This window comes from Lonchura striata, chromosome 4 (genome assembly GCF_050655825.1).
Source record: "Lonchura striata isolate lonStrDom1 chromosome 4, ASM5065582v1, whole genome shotgun sequence".
NCBI lineage: Eukaryota > Metazoa > Chordata > Aves > Passeriformes > Estrildidae > Lonchura > Lonchura striata.
In genome coordinates, this window is record NC_140706.1 from 58,212,073 (window position 1) to 58,233,521 (window position 21,449).

The 21,449-nt window shown below is 40.6% G+C and overlaps 1 protein-coding gene across 26 annotated transcripts in view; it reads right to left on the bottom strand.

Annotated features, from left to right (window-relative positions):
- The window catches only part of ADGRL3 (adhesion G protein-coupled receptor L3), a 496,522-nt gene that overhangs the window by 463,287 nt on the left and 11,786 nt on the right, over positions 1–21,449 (bottom strand). Inside the window, exon 2 of one of the 26 annotated variants that reach the window (XM_085579169.1) lies at positions 9,936–10,032. The exons of the other annotated variants lie outside the window; for them this stretch is intronic. The gene's annotated coding sequence lies outside the window, so the exon portion shown is untranslated. The remainder of the gene's footprint in view (positions 1–9,935; positions 10,033–21,449) is intronic. 26 annotated transcript variants of the gene reach the window in all.

The following is a 21,449-nucleotide window of genomic DNA, read 5'->3' on the forward strand; positions in this document are numbered from 1 at the left end:
CTGAGATCTGCTGGCTGTCAGACAAAGATGGGAACATTCACTCTTTTATTTGTATCATTGCTCCTTGCACCAAGATACTTCACAGTGGGTTCAGAGCTGGGTTTTGGTCAGCATTGTAACACATCCCAAATGAACACAGAGTGCAGTAAATCTACACCCAGGGCACTCTGGCACTATCAGCACTTGGGCTGGATGGCCAGACCTCAGGCTAAGCTGCACCACACACTGGCAAACCCCGGCTGCTCAGAAAGGCAGTGCACAATACTCACTGCTGTCTTCAACCAACCCGGCTCTCAGTGAGGCAAGTGTGACTCAGAGCCAAGTGTTGCCAAACTGGGACACCTCCTTGTGAAACTGCTGCTTTCCGTACATTATTTTTAGCTTTCTAATTATACAGTTACCAAACACACCAGGAAGGCTGAGTGGGTCCCTCCTTAAGTTGGGGGGGTGGGGGGGGGGTGGGGAGAAGTGGCAGCAATATGAACCAATTGAGATGATTTCAATAAGGGGGGGAAAAAAAGTGACTACCAGCATAGGAGGTGATAACACACCAAAACCCACAATTCTGACAGAATAAAGATCTGCAAGAGCACAGTTCAGGTAACACACTAAAAACACAAGCTGGATGCAAGACTCCCAGGGCCACCTCTGTGCTACTCTCCACCCACAGAAAGCACAGATGACCCGAAAATTAAACCGTAACCTCTCTATATATCCCAGGGCAGGGGGTGATATTTCCAAGCACCTGGTGAGCTGTCAGCAGCCAGAAGGAATTGGTATAATAGACTGTCTATCAGCAGTTAAGTTGTATCATAAGCTAGTAGTAATATCCTATGATGGTGTCTTTTAATTTATTTTTAGTGCTGTAACACCCAACAGCCCAGGAAGAATACATTTCCAAATGGGTCTGCTGGCTCACAACCTCATTGCATTTCTTCTCTAAAAGGGTTATAGGCTGCTGGCTTCAGGGTAAGGAGGCCTGAATATTTACAGCATGGCAATTGCTGGGGATAGCCTGAGCCTCTAATCACCCTGACAGTGGATCCACCCTTTGTCATCACAGCAAGAAGCCTGATTGCTCTTTTCTTGCAAAGTTTAGCCGCAAATTTTAAAAATATGGATTTAATGCAGTTCAGATGCCTCATGTGAAGTCAAATCTAAGAGAAGGGTGTTTTTCAAACTTCCACTGCAATGACTTATTTCAAGTTCTACATGGCAAGGCATGTCTCCACGAAGCCTAACAAACCAACTGCTAGGATTAATCACTGCAGTTTGCAACATATTCCTTTCTCCGCTGCCACATGAGTTCAGAGACCATTACAGCCTCGAGTTCACACTACAGAAAGTTATCTTTATATCATTCAAAAATCACAGAAAATCATTAAGTGCCATCCGTTTTTTTTCCTCAAAGATCTATCATATGAGTGAATTAAAAATTCACACACAGTGCTGCTATCCTCTCTCCCTCAGGAGGCTCCTTCCAGAAACATGTGGTTTTTATTGAAAACAAATTTTAAAAAGGCAACGCAGGCTGCCTCTGCTCTGAGCTCCCTCCTCGCCCCACCAAAGTGCCATACTCTCTTCTCACCTGGCTGTGATGTCCAAACAACTTCTTTCTAGCAGCTTTAAGACAACTGGATTCACACATAGCTATTTTCTCCACAGGATTTTGTCAATAGGAAAGAATTAGGGGGAAAAAAAAAGAAGCATGCGTAGAAGGATTTGTTTTTGGAGCACAGGGCTGAAATGCATAGCACATCACAGCATCCAGACAACACAGCAGCTCCTCCACATGTACTCTCATCTTGCTCACCTGAAGCTCTTATTTCTTTTCTTTCTTTTTTTCCCCTCTCCACTTGAAGGTTACTATTTCTGCAGGCCATTGATGTGAAGTCAGAGAAAAGGACTTTACAACACCAAAAGAGAAAACCAGAGCCGGAAAAAGGTCACACTATTACATGTCAGGAAGCTTGTTTGGTCCGGTTAGGTCCTTCTCTGACTGCAGGTGGTAATTTTACCTTTCCGACAGCAGTTTACCTTAAAATAAAATAAAATGTAGCAGATGTCACCAGAAATTGCAAACTGACAGAGCTCCCATTCACACAGGCTCTGAAAATAAAGGCTTATCGCACCACATGGCCGCCTGAATTTCTTGATGCAATGACATCACTGGCACCATCCCTAACTAAAATGCCAGCTACCACCCACCCACTGTCACACTGAAGTTATTGGCCATCTCTTTCCAAAGGCCAATTCGATGAAATAAGAGCAATCTCTAGAGTAAACAGGCATTTTATTTCCAAATCTAACCTAATTTAGTACTAGCTGGCTTCAAATGGGATGAAAAAGACATGGTTGCCATTCCTAAAAGCCATAAACCAGTTGGACTGGGGCCACTGGGAAGCTGGTAGGATTTCATCCTGCTACCTATTTTGCTGAACCAACTTTGAAGGCACTGGGTGCACACTAACAACCAAATGTTTTGTGGTAGCTCTGCTCTTTCAGGATCAGCACAGGTATAAGAACTGTAATAGGGATCAAATAACTGCACCTCCATCCACATCTTCCACCAGCTCTTGTCTTCTCCCAAGGAGTCAATGCTCAGACAAAGACAGCACTAGTCAGTGCTTGGACCCATCACCACCATCTGGGCAAAGGAGGCCAAAACACTATTAACAGGTTAGCAGAGATAAGCAGAACAGGAAAGCTGGCAGGAACTCTCAGGGAAAATACAGAAATACTGAATGCACTTCAACGGCAGTAAGAAGCATCTCAAGAGGACTGGCACAGGAAATCTGCTAAGCTTCTCTGTAGAGAGATTTCATCTTATTTCTTGAGCAGTCTATTTTAAGACAATTTCAGTGACCTTACTTAAGAGATTATGCTGTGTTTCAATTAATTTTTACAGCATTATAATTAATATTTTGGTGTCTGCTGGAAAGCACACTGAGCTGTGTAAAATCCACATGTGCGGCGAGATGACAAGTGCTGTTATCGAGGCGGAAGGAAGGAGATAAGAGCCCTCCAGCCTTGCCTGGCAGGGCAGAGCAGCAGCACCCCTCCAGCTGACTGCTCCTGCGAGGGCCCAGCGCACAGAAACGCGGCAAAGGTCAGCGCTCCTCCTCAAATAACCCAGCCAGTACCGCTAGGGTGGGGATATTTTCCCAAGCTAATGAATTTCCACATGCACCCACAGCACAAGCAGAGCTTCTCCTCGCCACTTGCTCAAATAACCGAGCCCCAGAAGGTGAAAGCAGCCAAATCAGCACAGCTTATACACACGCAGCTTATATAAGTGCAGTCTTTTTTTCCCACTCAGAGAGCCAAACCTTAGCTCATCTGGTCAGATACATTAATTCCTCTGTATGCTGATCACCTCTCAAGTAAACCACCCTCACACCACTACAGAGGCTCCTTTTTGCAGGGCTCATTTCTGCTTCTGTTTCATCCCTGGTTTTTCAGGAGGACAGAAGACATTGCATGATACCACTCCTCCAGATCTCTGCTCCCGACACATTGCACCTCCAAACCAACTTTACCCTCATTCACTCAAAGAAAATTAACTTCTATAAACCCACATTAATAAACAAGACTAAACTGATGGGATGCTGAAATAACTGGAAGTTTCTGGGCATGTTGTTACTTCAGGAGCAGTGTTTTCCCCTCAACACAACTTCAAATACTCAATTTTGATTTTTGCTGTTATTGTTTCAATGATTTCCAGCTGTTGATGCTTTTACCAAGCAGGACCGTGGCACAACTGTACAAAATGACTGACAAGCATCTCAGCTCCACTTTTTAAAATCTCAAACTCAAAACAAAAAAAAATCTTTCTGAAAACTTGGAACAATGTGACAACAACTGAACTATACTTCATGAAATTCAACAACTGTGCAACATTTGAGCACAGCCATGAACGTACGTTCAATTCATCCAAATCTTTGCAAGAGATTTTGGTAGGATGCTGCATGAGTGAAGTACCACTAAGCAGCGTGGCTAGAGGCTGTTCAAAACAGTCTTCCTGAATTTGTAACACATCAGGAGCGAGGGGAAGACACACAGGGAAAACTTCTAATTGTGACAACTCAGGAATGCTGATTTGTGACTGAGACATGATCTGGCACAGAGGGCAAGAAGTCTAACTACAGGAAAGGGTTAAACTCTCTGGAAGCAGGAATGCCAGGGACAGAAGGACTTCTTACAAGGGAGAGAAGTTTCACTGGGTGGTAAGAGACAGTCTCATCGGTTTTGTAGCCATCCTGGAACTGAAGCCTCAGGGGCTGAGCTCAGAGACACCTTTGGGCAGCAGAACTGGGCTGAGAACTATGCAAATACTCTTGGGATTAGTGCTGGAGGCAGTTTTGGCATTTGCTTGTGATGTATCTTCGAAGACTCCCTGTGGAACCGGGTACTTCAGTAGGACTCTGTACATATACTTAAAGACAAATGTGTGCTTCATTTGCCTCAATGAGCATCACAAAATTTTCCTACTAATTTTTTAACAGTTCTCAAGTGAAAAAAAAGTATATAACAACTTCTAATACCATGTATCAAATTGGAAATTCTGGCATTACCAAAAATACTATTACACAACAAGCTTACACTCCTAACAGTAGGTTACCTGTATTTGTGGGCAGATGAGTTATAATATCGACTCTGGGTTTAAACATCTTCAAATCACCAGCCAAGACCCATTTCCAGGACAACCCTTTATCTCACTGTTGGGAGTTCTTCTCCCCCAAACCATTTCTAGTACTGTCTGACCTATACAGAGCAAAGGAGGTGGGGCAGAAGCTGGGTGGGTGCAGGTGGGGAACCATCAGCCCAAGTAATGACAGGTAAAAGAAAATTAGGTGTAGCCTAATGAACAACACGAGCAAGTGCAGACACTGTCAGCTTCTTTGTTTACACACACAACCATCGTTTTAATTGGAATGGTGTAATAAATTGAAGTATTCAGGACATTGCACGCAGGAGTAACATTCACTGTGAGCTCCAGCTTTACTTTTTTCCTCACTCTGAAATAAATTAGATGTGCTGCTGATAGAACAAATTGGTTTGCATCTCTATGAACACACCAAACAGGAAAAGTTAAGTTTAGTGAAATGCAAGGACTCCAACTAAAATGTTGTAAGGGTTTTGTCATGTGCTTTCAGCTATCAATGACTCCCTTGCCATCACATTTAGAAGCGACATGAAACACATCTTACATCTCAGGTTCAGAGTGACAAAGCAGTCTCAGACAAAGCAAGGACCTGAGGTCAGCTCGGCAGGTTGCATACAGCTGGCCTGCCCCTCTCACACGAGGTTTTGTAAAACACTTGCCACAAACCAGGGAGATGTGTGCAAGCACAGAATAAGTACTGTAGTTTGAGCAAGTAGGCACAAAAGGAGTGCATACAAGTCAGTATTTTTTGGCAAAAGTTACATATAACATGGAATGAGTTGAACACAGCTCTTGAAAGCTGGGGGGAGAAAGAACCTTACAGATTTTTTGTAAGACTCTCTTGCTGCTATAGGAAAAGAAGTGATAGCACACAGTTGATAGCTATTCTGCCCATAAAGCCAGAGACAACTAACAAACTAGTACACTTGCTGCAAGACCTAAATTCTCAAAGTATTAACCATTGTTAAATGGTTAAACCACCCTCTTAAAAGTGGATTTAAAACAGGAAGCTACAGAAGAAGAGAACAGGAAGGAAAAAGAAGAGCAATGTTGGCCTTAGGATTGAAGTACTGATCCGGTCAAAAGCAAGAAGCAAGTGCCAATCCTATATATTTTCATCTCCCCTGCCATTAAGTCATCTATGCTTTTTCATCCTTATATTTCAGTGACCTCTTAGAAACACAGAATTATTTAGGTTGGAAAAATCTCAGAGATCAAATTCAACCCAGCACTGCTAAGTTCACTACCAAACCATGTTCCTAAGCACAACTACACATCTTTTAAATACTTCCAGGAATGGTGACTCCACTACTTCTCCAGGCAGCATATTCCAGTGCTTTAAAATCCTTTTAATGAAGACTTTTTTTTCCCTAATATCCAGTCTAAACCTCCACCGCTGCAGCTTGAGGCCATTTCCTTCTGTCCTGTCACTTGTTACTTGTGAGAAAAGACCTGAACCCCTATCTGTCAGGTAGCTGTAGAGAGTGATAAGGTCTCCTCTGAGCCTCCTTTTGTCCAGATTGAACAACCCCAGCTCCCTCAGACACTCCTGTTAAGACTTGTGCTCCAGACCCTTCCCTAGCTCCATTGCTCCTCTTTGGAAACCGCAGAAAAATCCATTAACAAATAGCCTTGAGAGCCAGTATCTGCAAAAGGGTTCCTGCAACACCACTTAAAAAAAGGGTGACATTGCTTTACAATTCACTAAACAACATATTTACTCACAGGCTGACTACATATGTTGTACTTAGATGTCACAGCAGATTACTCACTAATTACACTAGGAAAAACCCAAGTAATTACTGCAGACTCTTTCCTCTGGTGCAGAAGAGGTTGGAGACATTCATTTACATGACAAATGATCACGCCTACAACTAGCAGTGGCTGCTTCCAGCACAGAAGGACCCCTCCTCCGACAAAGTGCCATTAAATAATCTTTTTTTTTTTTTTTTTTTTATCACACTAAAAGCTGAGGATGGATCAGAAATGCAGAGACTGAAAAAAAATTAGGAGCTCTCGCTGTTAAGGAGTCTGTTTAGGCCACTGGTGCAAAAATCAAATTGTTTCTTAATATTTTATCTGATATTTCAGGCTGATAAAAACTTCTGTTACTGAATGAAGGAAATCATATTACCAGGGCTGATATTCATCAGAAATATTTTGAACTGAATATGTGAACTGCTTTTAACTGAGTTTAAATCAATAACACCACTACTGTGGTTAGTTTTATTGAATTGTACTTTGGAATAATATAATTTCAATTATGTTATGATGACAGTATTACCCTCTGCTATGAGCTGTATTTATTCAGCAGGAAGGTGAGATGTGCCACCTCTTCATTTGACAAATCAGACATATCATTGCTCTTAATGCTATTTTATGGAATGAGCATTGCAGGTTTACACTGCCACGTATGCATCAGGCTCTTCCCTCAAAAAGTCAACACCTGGAAAAACCTTCATTTTGGATGGCCTTTCTTTTTCCTTTCAAAAATAAAGCACTGGAGAGAAGTTCAAATGCAACCATAAAAACCAACACAAACTGGCATATGTTAAGTGTCTAGGATCCTTCATGGCTGTTTCATGAAAAAACAAGAGATCCAAGCAGGAGCTTGGAAGCAAGAGAAGGTTTGTTTGTGGGGGGTGGTTATGCTTATAAGCATTATTTATACATGCAAGACAACAGCTAAATCTTTCTTGCTTCTCCCAGGTGGAAATGCAAGAGGGGAGCAGCTTGTCATCTGCTTTAAGCATTTGAATTTTTTGTTACCTGTAAATATTCAGCTGTAAAGTGGGAGATATGAATTCAAGGCTCATTTCTTTGTTTTCTCTCAAAAGATTTTAATTTTTAAAGCATAATTTCATAGTTTAACTTGCATAACATTTGTCTTTGTCTTTTTAAACTCCAATAGAGTTTAAAACCACAAGGAAGTGGCAAGCAAAAATAACTCATCATCCTAAAACAGCACTTGTCAGAGGTGAGTTTCAGAGCACCTTGACAAAGGTCATCAGAATCATTAAATGCATTTTACTGGGGTTTAGATGCAGTAAGAGGACCAAAACCAGGAACACTGGCACACGCACACAAGGCAGGAATAGAATCCTACTCTCCTACCTGGCCATGGGCGCACCGCAAACTCATTCTATATCATAACATTGTGACCATTATTACAGATGTGCTTTACAGAAGGCTCCCTTTCCCCCCACCAAGCACCACTGACCTGCAAACTCTCAACCTCCATTCCTGCAATACCTATAATTAAGTAGCTTTTACTTTCCTTTGATGTACCAAAAAACAGAACTAATAATTTTTGTCTACTTGTTTGACTAATGGCCACAGAAATCACCAATGTCTTCAATTACCTTAGTGGGATTAAAAAGGATTTTGTTTTTCCCTTTGCATGCATGGATACAATGCTACTGAACAGATTTCCCCACAATCATCAACAACCAGCTTTTAAGTCCCTTATTAGCCAGTGATGCTCTTGCTCTCTTTCCACTAACTTGGAGTCATGCTTGGTTTTCATCAGCAGCAAGGGAAAGGTCTCATTCCTAAGAGACATCCAGATTACATTACTTCCTGTACCTAGGTCCTTCTGACTTGGGATAAACTCACTGTCTGGCTTCCTCTTATATTCACATACAACTCCTCCAACATAAACCATCACTTTTGCAAACAGGTATAAAGGTAATGCAGCTTTGTTCTTTAAATTAAGCTGAAGTGGGACTCCAAGAGTCCCAAATGGCACCTGCTTCAGTCAGGTCTCTTCTACTCCAATATCATTCTGATAGACATCCATGTCCATGCACGCTGCTGTCGCTGCAGTCTAGCCAAGAACTATTAGCACTTTGCAGCCTTCAATTTAAGAGCATCAGTGTGTGACAATTAGATATATTAAATTCTGTTAGGCCAATAAAACTTATGATTTAGCTAACAGAAGGATACCAATAATTTATATGTATTTTTTCATCAGTGATTAATCTGCTAGACTTCATGCTTTGATCATGATACTTGTGGGTTTCACTTTTCCAAAAAAATCCATTACAGATATGCAGGCAAGTGCCAAGTTACACCACTACCTATAATTTCATTCTCCTTGCTGCCAAACTGAGCCTGGGTCCTTTACTATGCGTACAAATGCTAATTACAGCTCAACACTAATGCTAATCCTGACATCTGCTAATTAAAAGATCACATCTTCTGCAGAGTCAGCAGTGCTATTCAAATGAAAACATTAATCAGTTTAAAATTAAAAAAAAAATCAATCAACAAAGCAGGAATTTTAGTCCTTGGTTCAATTAATATCAAAGTGCAAACTGGGAGTACTCAAGAGCAAGTGTCAGTACATTCTTTGGGAACATGTAATGTTCGGTGAGAAGGAAAACTTTCAGCACTGTGTGATTTTTTCTGTTTTCTGTTTCTCTTACACCTCATTTGATCCTCTCTCCTCTGCAACCAGAGCACCTCAGAAACCCAAGACGAGCCCACACCAGCATCGCACAGTCAAGGCAAATATTTATATGTGTACATTCAAATAACAAAGAAGTCCCATTTAAATTTCATGGGACCATTCTCCCCTACAGCTAACACATGGACCTACAGGATCAGGGCTGTCATGGACAGCTACAATCCATTAGCACATTCACTAACAATGTCATGGACAGGATAGTCCAGATTTGCTTCCCACTTCAGCACACACAGTAGTCAGGGAAAAAGGATAAAAAGCAGGATGCATCCACCCATAAAATAAACACAGAGATCATAAAACTGCACCAAAAAGTCTACACATGCCTGGACCTAACACATAGGGCTCTTTAATTCACTCATTCCTACCTCAAACCCTACTGCTTTACATCTTGTCCTCAGTGCTTGTTTTTTACTTAAGGGGTGTCCATCCATTGCTCCTGGAAGAACCCTCCTGCACGGTATCTTCACTCTCTCCATGAACTGAGCTGCTACTTGCCAGACCCTGCTTGCTGGCTGCTTCTCTGCTTAGAAATCACACTAGGTGCTCTACAGACAAAGTAGCTCTGCTCAGAGTTCAGATTACTGGGAACATTAGAACCAGGCACACTACTCCTATTTCCAAGGAAAACAGAAAAAAATGGACGTTTTAAAGAGATGAAGAGAAGGTGCAGCACAATGGCACCCCAACAACTCTGTCTCTTACAGAGTAATCTTTTAAAAATCATGTTTACTAAGTGCCAAAAGGATGCCTATTGGAAAAGAGAATTAGGAAGTCACCTCAAAACAAACAAAAAAAAATTACCTTGTCTTAGTGGGGCAATACTCCTGCAATCCTCCAAAGAAAAAAAAATCCAGTAAAGGAAAAAGCCCACAGAACAACAGCAGCTTCCAAGGCAGCACTGGGAAAGAAGAAAAATACGGTTTTTCATTCATGTAGCATGCTGCTGCTCAAAATTTATTTAAAATAGGCTGCATTTATTTTGCTGGAGCTCAATAGAAGAAAAAAAAAACTCTTTAGATTTTTTTATGCAGGTTATTATTTGTGATTTTAAGGAATCCAGAAATCAGGTTTACTGACTTTTTAACAATGTTAATATGAAAATGTTCTTTTGTAAGATGCCAAGGTTTCCTCCCTTCTCAGCTACATGCCCAGCAATCATCACCTTATCTGCATTTTAAAATTTCTGTTCTGTGAAGTCTTACAGTGTAATATATCTTTAGCTAATAATACACTGCAGCCAGTTATAAATTAATCACACAGATAAAAGGTCTAAAAAAGTTACCAATATCGCTCTGTAATGCATATGCAATATTACCAAGTCTTATTTGAATAGAATAGGCAATTCAATCAAGAAAAAATGTGACAGAGACTTCCGACTGCAAAAGAATCTTAAATCATTAATGAAACTAAGAATTTAATGTATGCAAATTAAATTATAGATGCATATTTCAATGGGCTAAAAGTTTATGTGCATACTTTACTTGGGAATCTGCCTTGTGATACGATTAGAAAGAAATGGTGACAATTCAGATTTTTTATTACTTTGGACTGTAAAGCGTTCATATAATTTATGTTCACCTAAAAATGTACAAAACTCCATCAATTAAAGCCAGGCTGCAGATGGTATAAATAGACTGCAGCCCCAATAAAGGTGCTATAAGCACTGTCTCAATACATCATTTGAGGTTCGCGTCTCACTAGTCTCCACTTGTAAAAAGCAAACAAAACCTGAGGTTATGAAAAACCTGGCACCAGTCTGCACAGAATTCAAAGAAAATAATTTGAGACCTGTCCTCCTCTGGTAATCAGATTCAGCAGCAAGTTCAAAAGTTACCAGGGCATGCCATAGAGGACATTGACCTGTACAACCATTAAATAAGCTTTCTCTCCTGACAAATCACTTTTTAAAGACAGGAACAGAATAAGTTATAAAATATTAATCTTATTGATTGTGCTCTAAGAAAAAAAAAGGTTAGAACCTGATAGCAGAGGATATGACAGCTTGTGGCTACTACACATCTCTTCAAAATTACTATGTTGGATTTTTTCCCCTTTTTAGTAAAGCAGGCCAAAAAAACATTCCCCTAATTAAATGTCAAATATTTCTGACTTCTGAAATCAACCCAGTATTTCCTGCTATAAGCCATTTACTGGGAAGACAAAAATCCAGGCAGGCAATGGGCCCTTCAGGAAACATTTTTTAGCCCCAAGCACAAAAAATTATATTGATAAAAATACACACACTTATGTTGCCACAGTGAAAAGGATCCGTTGGAGCTCAAGGCAGAAAACAAGAAACAAGATGTCATTTTCCAGTTTGAGGTAAATGTACTAATTTAACATTGGCTCCTTTTTTATTTTGCCTTTTTTTTTTTCCCCTTTTTTTTTTCTCACAACAGATTAACAACACTCCCAAAGAAGACATCACAGCAGAGTGGAAGTTCTGAGGCAGATATTGTCACATCCAGCTAACAGAGAAATGGTACCCAGGGAGCCAAAACTGAGCAACTTCACCAGGGGCACAGCACCAGCAACTTTTGCCAAGATGCTGAGCCCTCCCCATCAGAGGTGAAAATTTGGTTTTAGGCTCAAACCCCGGAAAACCAATGCTCAGTTACAAGGGAGGATTTAAACCCTATTAGTAGATCTGCATAAAAGCTTTGTTGAATTAAGGCTCTGCCCATTTACACCTCTTCCTGTTATCATTTCTCCCTGGGCTATCACTAACTCACATAGGATCTAATGACCTAATTAAAACACTCACAGCATTTTTGATGCCAGCTTTCAACACAACTAATGGCAAATGAAGGTTAATAACTGGCAATTATCATACCCCTTTTAAAGATTTTGTTTTTAAACAAAGGAGTGACAATATAAAAATAAATTACTGCAAGGAAAGAGCAAGCATACATGCTGTTCCTGAACACTGCTAAAATCCATTCACAAGAACAGCAGTTGTGGCTATAAAATCCAAATATTAGAAATATTCAATGGATTCAAGCAGGATGAATCTTCAGACACTGCACATTCTCATAATTTCAGCTTTAAAAAGGCCACCTATAGAAAAAGCTATCTAAATACTAGTTTACTGATATAGAAATCAAAATTGATACCTTGCCAAGATACAACTACTGAAGTGCAGATACAGCAACTGAAGCGCTTCCTGCAACTTTTCATTGTTCTGTCAACAAGCTGCTTCTTTGCTACACTGCCTTTCATATACATTAGGCCAACCAATCCCCATGGTCCATTTCTACTCAGAGAGCTTCAAACTTACATGCTTTAAAAAACAAATAAACAAAATATAATCTTTAAAGATGTAACAATAAAAACCTCCCACCTAACGTGACACTACAGAAGCCTGAGCAGCTTCATGAACAGTTTATATTAACAGCTGCTGTAAAACCAGTGGGGAACACAAACTTATATTAAAATAATATTTGAGGTTTTCACAACAAGAGACGCACAGATTTGCAGCAATACAAAATAGTATTCATAAAGGAGTCAGTGCTTGGACTTATCTAATCAATTGTGTCCTTCAGTAGGAAAGACTGTTCATAATGCAACACCTCAATGCCATTCAGGCTCCATCAATTCTTTCAGAAGCAGATGCTAAGTTGCACTGAGCAGAGCCTCTAGTGTATGGCAAGGTCTATCCAGAAATGCAGTTTTCTCCAGTAAAAAGATTTATTCACAGTTCAAATTTGCAAATATTAGGAAAATCACTGAAAATAAGATCAACTGAGATAAAATTAAGTATCATGTTTAAATCCCTTGAACCCTGGTTTTGTCAGAAAGTGTAGCCTGAGAAACAGAGATTTTAAACTCAAACTTAGGAACTTTACAGATCTCTGCCTTCAAACTGCTCCAAGTTTTTTTTTTTAAAGCTAATTAATTTTATTCAAGATGAACACACATGCCTTTGTGACCTCAAGAAAATCTGTGGAAGAAGTCTGTGCAAAAGCACTTCACTTGCCACTGGAGTTAGGGTACAATGCTGATTTGAAAATAAGTACAGGTGTTTCATGCACTGATAAATCCCCATCAACTGGAGCAAAATAACAGGACTATGCTGTAAATAGACACAAAAACAACATAAAAAACTGTCATGAAACGCACACAGTTTCAGAGACTGCAGAAGGCATGAATATACTTCAGAATCAGTGACTTGAGGCAAAAGGACTACGGGCTACCAAGTAACCCTGAAAAGAACATTCTCAATCCCCTCAATCAGAATTGTTCATTTCCAGCTAAAGTGCCTAAAACTTTCAAGCAATATTATCAATTTCTTTTTCTTTTTTTCTTTTTTTTGAGGTAACAAGTAATACAAAATCATTCATTGGCTCTAACTCCATATTGGTTTCCTCCAATTTCTTAATTAGATCTGACAATTATTACCATAAAGCACAAATTATTTTTAAGCTACACTGAAGTAAACACTCAGCAACATCTGCTTTGTTTTCATTGTTCATTAAAACTCATTCAGAACAACAGAAGTTTTAAATGCTCCATCAATAGTTGGTACTCTGTATTTAAATACTTCGATCAGCTCCCTTCAGAAAAAGCAACATATGCCATTTTCCATCAAGACTAAAAACCAAAGAAGCCTTCCCTTGGTCCTCTAATGAGGGCAAAATCATCCAATGGCACCACAGAACTTTACCAGCTGCTAAAAAAATACAAAAAACTCAGCTACCAGTGTGAGACTGCTACTGTATGTTCCTAGAATCCCCATCTCCATTTCAAAAGTCAGGACTGCTCAAGGATTCAGTCACCTAATTAAAAAATTAAAACCAGCAGTGTGGAGAAAAAACAGCAACAAGTAATTAGTAACAGGGTGAGTGAATTTAGTGCTACGTATCTGCAATATTGATGGATTCAGGCATGTGCCACACATATATAGCTCTGCTTTGGAGATGCAAGATCCAGTCTGCTCTCACACCCCTCTTTCTCCAAAGTTCTGTACTAGTTTTAAAATGAATTTGCATGATGATGAGGTTAAATTCTGTTAGTTTTCACTGGACTATATTAGAAACAACAGAAGAAAGAGAATAGTACACACCTTGCTAAGCCAGTTACCATACCACACACACATCTACAGAATCACCGTATCATCAAGGTTGGAAGAGATCTTTAAGATCAAGTCCAACCATCCACCCAGCATTGCCACTGTAACCCCTAAACCACTAAATAATCACCCAGCACCAGATCCAGACATCTCCAGAACAACTGACAGTGGATCCCATCAGGGGCCACAGACTTGTGGGTGCCTAACTGGCAGAGCAAGCCACTAATCATTTCCTCATGGATTATGGGGACTTCCCTAATTTCTCCATCACCAAGCTCAGCTATGAGAGCTGGGTATCCTGACGACAACTGGCCCCAATATTGAAGACTGGGGCAAAGGCATTAAGTACACATGCATGCATATATATGTACACATTCCTACTCACACATATACATGTATGCCATGCTCAGTGTTCCCTAGGGCAGGAGACTTAACCAACACACTGGGGACTGACCTTTAGACCACCTAAGTAAGACTGGAAACAGAAGGTTGAGAGAGATTCCAACATGGCAGAGCAAACATCGTACACACTTTGAGCAGCTCCACCCTGTCCCACAGCTTGTGCTACTACTACGCAGCCACACAAAAATCAGCTGTAAACCAGCCAGGAAGCTGATCCCAGGTGAAAACAGCATAGCAAGATTACAAATTCAAGAGAGATTTTAAAATTAGAGCTTCATTTCCCAGCTTGGTTGCCCATACAGGCACAGAAACAGATGGGAAATGAAGAGGGTTGATTTAGGGGTGGAGGGGAAAACAGTCAAAACTTGCATTGGAACATCTGTCCAAACTGCAGTTCTAAGGGAATCAAGAAAGGAAGGCAGAAAAAAAAAAAATCTGAGTTTTTGAGGAGACTAGCAGGATTTACATATCCTTTGCTCATAGAACAGCTTTGTTAGATAAATCATTAATTTGCCAGGAATCAGGAGCTTAGGGCTGTATTCTGAGAAGCTCCTCTCCCACCCACTGGCTCAGCATCCCAGGGCACCTACCCAAGGGATACCTTCTCACACAAGGCAGACACATCTCCCAGCATCTGCCTTTTCAGACTTTTATGTTTGCAGCCCTTGAAAAAAAAAGGGAGAGCAGAGGTGTATTTGCTCAGGTTTGCAGGTTACTCCATGCTCTTGAGGGAAAAAAGCCATTCTAGGAGTCCCACTCATAACATACAGGACTGCACAGGAGCTAACAGGAGGAATCACTTGTGTGCCACCACACTTGCATTTATTTTAGTGATATTTAAGGTGCACGTCTTACACCAACTGAAGTGAGAGCTCCTCCTGGGCACAAGCTCTGTGAAGATCAGGGGCCATTTAAATTCCTCTCCATGCACTTTCTGATGGATCAGCTTTGCTGTGCCAGGTACCAGCTTATCACACAGATTCACATTAGAATTGGAGATGCACTGCAAGCCAAGGAGAGTAATTTCCTGGGATGGGATTCACCTTCTCCATCTTAAGATATCTGCAATGTAAATGTCTCTATCTGAGTTTGGCACCTTAGGCTTCCTTTACAGTCAGTGAAGAGAAATAATCTTTTTAGGATGCAATTCATCTGACATATTTTAAAGGTCTACATGAGAAGGAAAAGAATCATGTCTCAAAAGTGTCTGCCTCTTTCCATTAGACAGAAGGTCAGTTTAAATGATTAGTTTTCATACAGACATCTCAGACCAGATAAACAAAACCTATCTCATCTTTCTGCTTTTAACAAACAAAGCAAAACCAACAAAAAAAATCACAAAAAACAATCCTAAACAAACAAACCCACACAAAAGCCCATCCCAAAAAAAACTCCCAAAATCAAAACAAAGACCACAAAAGCCAGACACACTGATCCCATGGCGAAAGTGGGATGCAGAATAAAAGAATAAGATTATAAAAATACCAATTAGCTACTCAAACAAGCCAGAACAATGCCCATTTCCTGTCCACCACACTTCAGCACTGCAATAAAAGCTCACTAATGAGCCAGTTAACCACATCAGACTTATTCACTGCCTACAGCAGTGACCAGCTGACCGACCACCAAACGTGTCCCCATGGATGCTCCCCAGCTGTAGCTCAGCCCAACTCAGTGTCTGGGCAGACACCATGAGAGCAAGGCAGGCTGCTCACTGAGATCTTTTTCTAGTTACCTGACAGCTCAACTAATTTTGTTCAGGAAAAGAAAAAGGCAAAGTTGCAGGAGTGCCATACTCGTGGAAAAGCAGCCAGAAGTAGCTTAAGAAATTTGGAGACAAGGTCAGCTGTAAGAAAAAGCTAAGCATTTGTCATTTAAAAAATACCCACAAGCAGGATCCAAGCACCAACCCCTATTTCTGCATAAACCAGTAATTAAAAAAACCATATTATCTTTATTCCTTTAATATCTTAAGTATTAATATCTTTAATATCTTAAGTATCCAGGTATTATTTCTGGAACAGCAACAACTTCTAAGGTATCTCCAAAGTTCCAAAGCCTTTGGCACATTGTGATTTTGGAGAAGTTGCTGTATACTTGCAACTTCCCACTGGAGTGTTCAAATATCATTTTTAATCAGTGACATACTTATAGCTGTCCAAAGTGAAAAGACATGAAACGATAAAGGTCAGCATGTGGACTGAAGGAAGTTCAGCAGATGAATCATGGGGCACAAGGGGATTATACCCTGTCACACTTGTACAACAGAACTCAATTGTTCTGCTGCAGGAAACAATCCTGTTAATCATAACATTATAATATACATACAATACATAAGAGGCGCATAATAACCTGTAAGTTATCGAGTATCAGTAAAATAAAGTGACAAGATATTGTACTTGTAAATGAAACTTTAATTTCTCCCATATTTTAGCAATATTACGAGTCACCACTAGATTACTTTTCAAATGTGTCTCCACATTGAATGAAGCAGATATTTGCAAGCCTCTTCAAGCTGATTCACCCTTTACTTATCCAGGCAACCTCTTACATGACTAATGTGGAGGAAAATTCAAGTCCACAAAATTCAGCTCTCAATTAGAGGCTATTTTTAATTAGCTACAAACACTATATCCAAAGACTGTATCAGCAGCAACTGGCCTGAATCAACACAGAGTTTTTGAGGAAAACAAACAAAGCAAGCCCACACAAGAAAACTTCATCTGGCCTTCATCCAAGCATGCAAAAGGGACATTTCCATATCCCTCTGAAGATTTCACTGCACTGGCCAAAGCCAAATTAATAAGGGAAAGACAGCTTCTTCTCAGTTTAAAAACAGAAATTCTTTCTTTACCATAGCTGTACCTGAGAAGAACAGTACAGAGACAAGCACAACAAAATCATATCAACACAAAAAAACAGGAAACACGTTTTTCATTGGTCTGATATCCTAAAATGTAAATAAGATGAGAACTGATCAGCAAGGTGGTGGGAAAACTCAAAAGGGAAGGAAAATGAAAAGGCCCCATCCATCTCTTCATAATCTCTTTATTGCACCCAGAAAATGGAGGCAACCACAATGCTGCCTGCTCGTCCTCCTCTAGCGGCACATGCTGATACCATTTTTGCCATGATGTGACACCAGCACCTACAGCTGAACATCAAAGGACAAACACTGCAAGGCTACATCAAGATTTCACTATGTGATTTATTTGTGGCTCCAAGCAGGTCTTCCCAGATGATGAAGTGTCTTGCCAGCAGCTGAAATCTTGATACTGAGACCACAGATCAGCATTAAACAAAGCGTTGCTCATGCTATTATTTTATCCCATCCTGCTCATGAACAATGTCCTCTTGATTAATTTAAATAAAAGGTCCATGTTACAATAACACCAGTAGATACACATTGATCATCTTTACATACCCTGGATGTCTGACATAATGAGTCTGGAAATGAAAGTGAAGAAACTAAAGAAAATGAAGTCAGCATCCAGCTAGGATAAAACTGGAGTAGCCAGGAATCAGCCCCTGCTTTGCTGGAAGGGAAGAGATATTGTCAGGACACAAAAGGATCCTCCTTTTTCCCTCAATCAACAGAAAATTAGCAAGGAGGCTGGAAACTTAAAATAATTACATAGAGACCTTTGACCATTATTACTCCATATACCACAGGTTTAACTGTAGGGCTGTCATTGGTCCCTTACTCCCTAACACAAATTAGCCATGTTAAGCAAAATTAGGCAAAAAATCAGCAGGAGTAGAAAGGAAGAAATGTCACCAAGTGCAATAATTAGTATGCACTGCAGCTGGACACCTTATGCCTTATGCTGCCTCCAACATGGGCACTATCCCCTTCCCATAGGTTTTGTAGCATCTGGCAAAGGGGGTTCCCTTGAGCTCTAAGGAGCAACTTTCCCCTCCATGTGGGATTTGCCTAGCATTGGGTTCCACCACCGAGAGTGCTGGTACATCTGGGACCTTCAGCCTCAAAGTCCACAAAACAGTACAAAGTCCTCAAGTTCTGCACAGGTGACTTCCAGACAGGAAAAAGGTACTATAAAATACCTCCTGCTCCCATGCACTTTGCCAGGAGCCACGACATCTCTCAGGATGATCATCTCAGGATTATCACTGGTGCTTTCACAATGTACACCAACTGAACCAGCACACTCAGCACATGTGGCAAGCAAATTTTATTTCAAATTTAAAAAAATATCTTGGCTTTAGGAGCAACAAAATGCTAGTAAGGAATGCCATCTCCCTTTCTTAAACAACCACCTGAAAAATTTATCAGTGGTGAATTCTTTAGCTCATTTTCGAGTCCCACTGAAAGTTCAAGATTAGGGGAAATGCAGCATTTACATAAAAAAAAAAAAGAACAAAAATTTTAAAAATTACAACAAGATGTCATTCCCAATTCAGAAACAAATTACCAGACTCAGCTCAGAAACAGATACATATGGAGTGACTTGGACCAAGTTAGCTCTACAGAAGAGCAGATGTCAAGTAGACTTCAGTCCAGTGAATTTTCCATCTTCCTTTTCCTGACTTCTAGCTTAAGGACAACACAATGGGACCATTACTTTTCCAGCAGGCTGTGCTTTCATATGTAAATTTCATCTCCATAAAGGACCATTTTAAAATGTTTGGGGCTTTTTTAAGGCTGGATTATAACCTAGCTTTCACACAGGGACCCAGATGAAACAAGGCCTATCTGAGTACCTCACTGCAAGAGCCAAGCCAAAACCAGAGCCAAGATCACCTGTCATCCTTGTGCAACCAGTAAAATGGTTATAAACCCAGCTCTCCTTGCCCTTACCCTTCCTCTTTGTCTGCCACCATCCCAGGATAATGATTTCATGGCATGGAGTTTCACCACCCTCAGAACCAAGCCATGTTTGCTGGTCTTTGACTGGCTCTGGGCTCACAGCCTCTGCTAAAAAGACAATTCATATCCAGCTGCAGATGTATGGAAGAGCCCCTTAAAATATGATGGTCAGCTACCTGCTTACAGCCCATATTCCTTCTCAGTGTACCATATACACAAATCACCTTGCAAGGAGAAATTATCCCTGAAGCTCAGGCAAACATCATGGCATAATATGCAGGGCTCACAGACACATGAATTCCTGTACTTCACACCCAGCCTCACAAATATGTACTTGGCATCTGGTAGGATTAGCCATGCACTAGGAGAGAAAAAATATATGCATTATTGTTAGTTATTATAAAGTCCTCAGAGCTGTCCAGCTCCTAGGAAAAACAATCCCCTTAACCAAAGATCAGAGAAGATGAGCAGCTGGAGTATCAAACCTAGGAGGCTCCTAAGCTGGCACTTCAAGACACTATTAAGGCATGGAGCTCACATCATCTCTCAACTCCTCTAAAGAAAGGTTTTGGGTTTACCTCTCGAAAGAGGAATCATTAAATCACCATCTAACCTGATGTAAAGACAGCTGCTCTACAATCCAGGGAAGCAGTGGGGCAGATGGGGATTGATCAAAACAGTTTTGCAGCAGAGGCACTCTGGGGTTCTTTTCCTTTAAAAGTGGAATTTCCCTTCTTTTGCAGGGGAAGACTAAGTCACTCAGAAAACTCACACGTCCAACCTCCAAAGATCACCATAGCCCACTACTGAAAAGTAAAGTTTAAAGTAATATACTTCCAGGTACTCATGTTCTCAGCTTCATATTGGGAAAAGCAAGTCATGTAGCTGTATGTCAGCACCTGAAAAACCTGTACAGTTCAAACATTCAATTAATTTTTATCCTGTGAGTCGTATGGAAAACAACAATGAACTAGACTGCTTTGTTGGAAAAACAGATACATACCACTGTATGTCCAATAATGTTTCAAAACTGAATGCTCCTGTAGAATATTTTCCCCCTGGTGAAGGGCTCCGTAGCTGTGCCCAATAAAAAAGCATTGTGTTTTCAATTGTCATGGTTTACCCCAGATGGCAACCAAGCCCTGCACAGCTGCTCACTTGCTCCCCACAACCAAAAGGAGGAAAGAATCACACCAAAAGTGAGAACACTCATGGGTTGACATAGGACAGTTTAATAGGTAAAGCAAATGCTGTGCAGGCAAGCAGAGCAAAACAAGGAATTTATCCACCACTTCCCATGGGCAGCCATACCCCAGGTAAGTAGGGGTTACTTGGGAAGACAAAAAGCCACCACTCCAAATGTCTTCCACTTCCTTCAGCTTTCCCCAGCTAAAAATGCTGAGCAAGATGCCATATGGGATGAAATATCCCTTGGGTCAGCTGGGATCAGCTGTCCTGGCTGTGTTCCCCTCCCAGCTCCTTCTGCATCCCAAGCCTCCTCGCTGGTGGGGTGGGGTGAGAGGCAGAAGAGGCCTTGATGCTGTGCAAGAGCTGCTCAGCAGTGACCAAAATACCCCTGAATTATTGACATCGTTTCCAGGACAAATCCCAAACAAAGACCCACAACAACTACTATGAGAAAATTTGCCCAGCCAAAACCAGCACACTGATGACAAAAACAAGTGAGATGAGAATATTTATCCCCATTTCACCTCTTCTCCTTGCTGGACACAATACAAGAGGTTAAACATCTTGTGGTGAAATCTCTCTTCGTCTCACTGATTTGGAATTATCATAAAACATAGGACTGCTTAAGGGCATCAGCATTGATGACAGGAGTCAGCTACCATCAACTACATCAGCACTGACCACAGGAGATAAATTCCTGTTTGGAGATTTGTATTTGTGGGTTTTGATTTCTTTTACTTCTACAAAATTTAGGCATCTCAAAGCTCTAGCTAAAGGATAAGATTATTGATACAGATAGACACGTGCATCACTTGATATGCCAAACCAT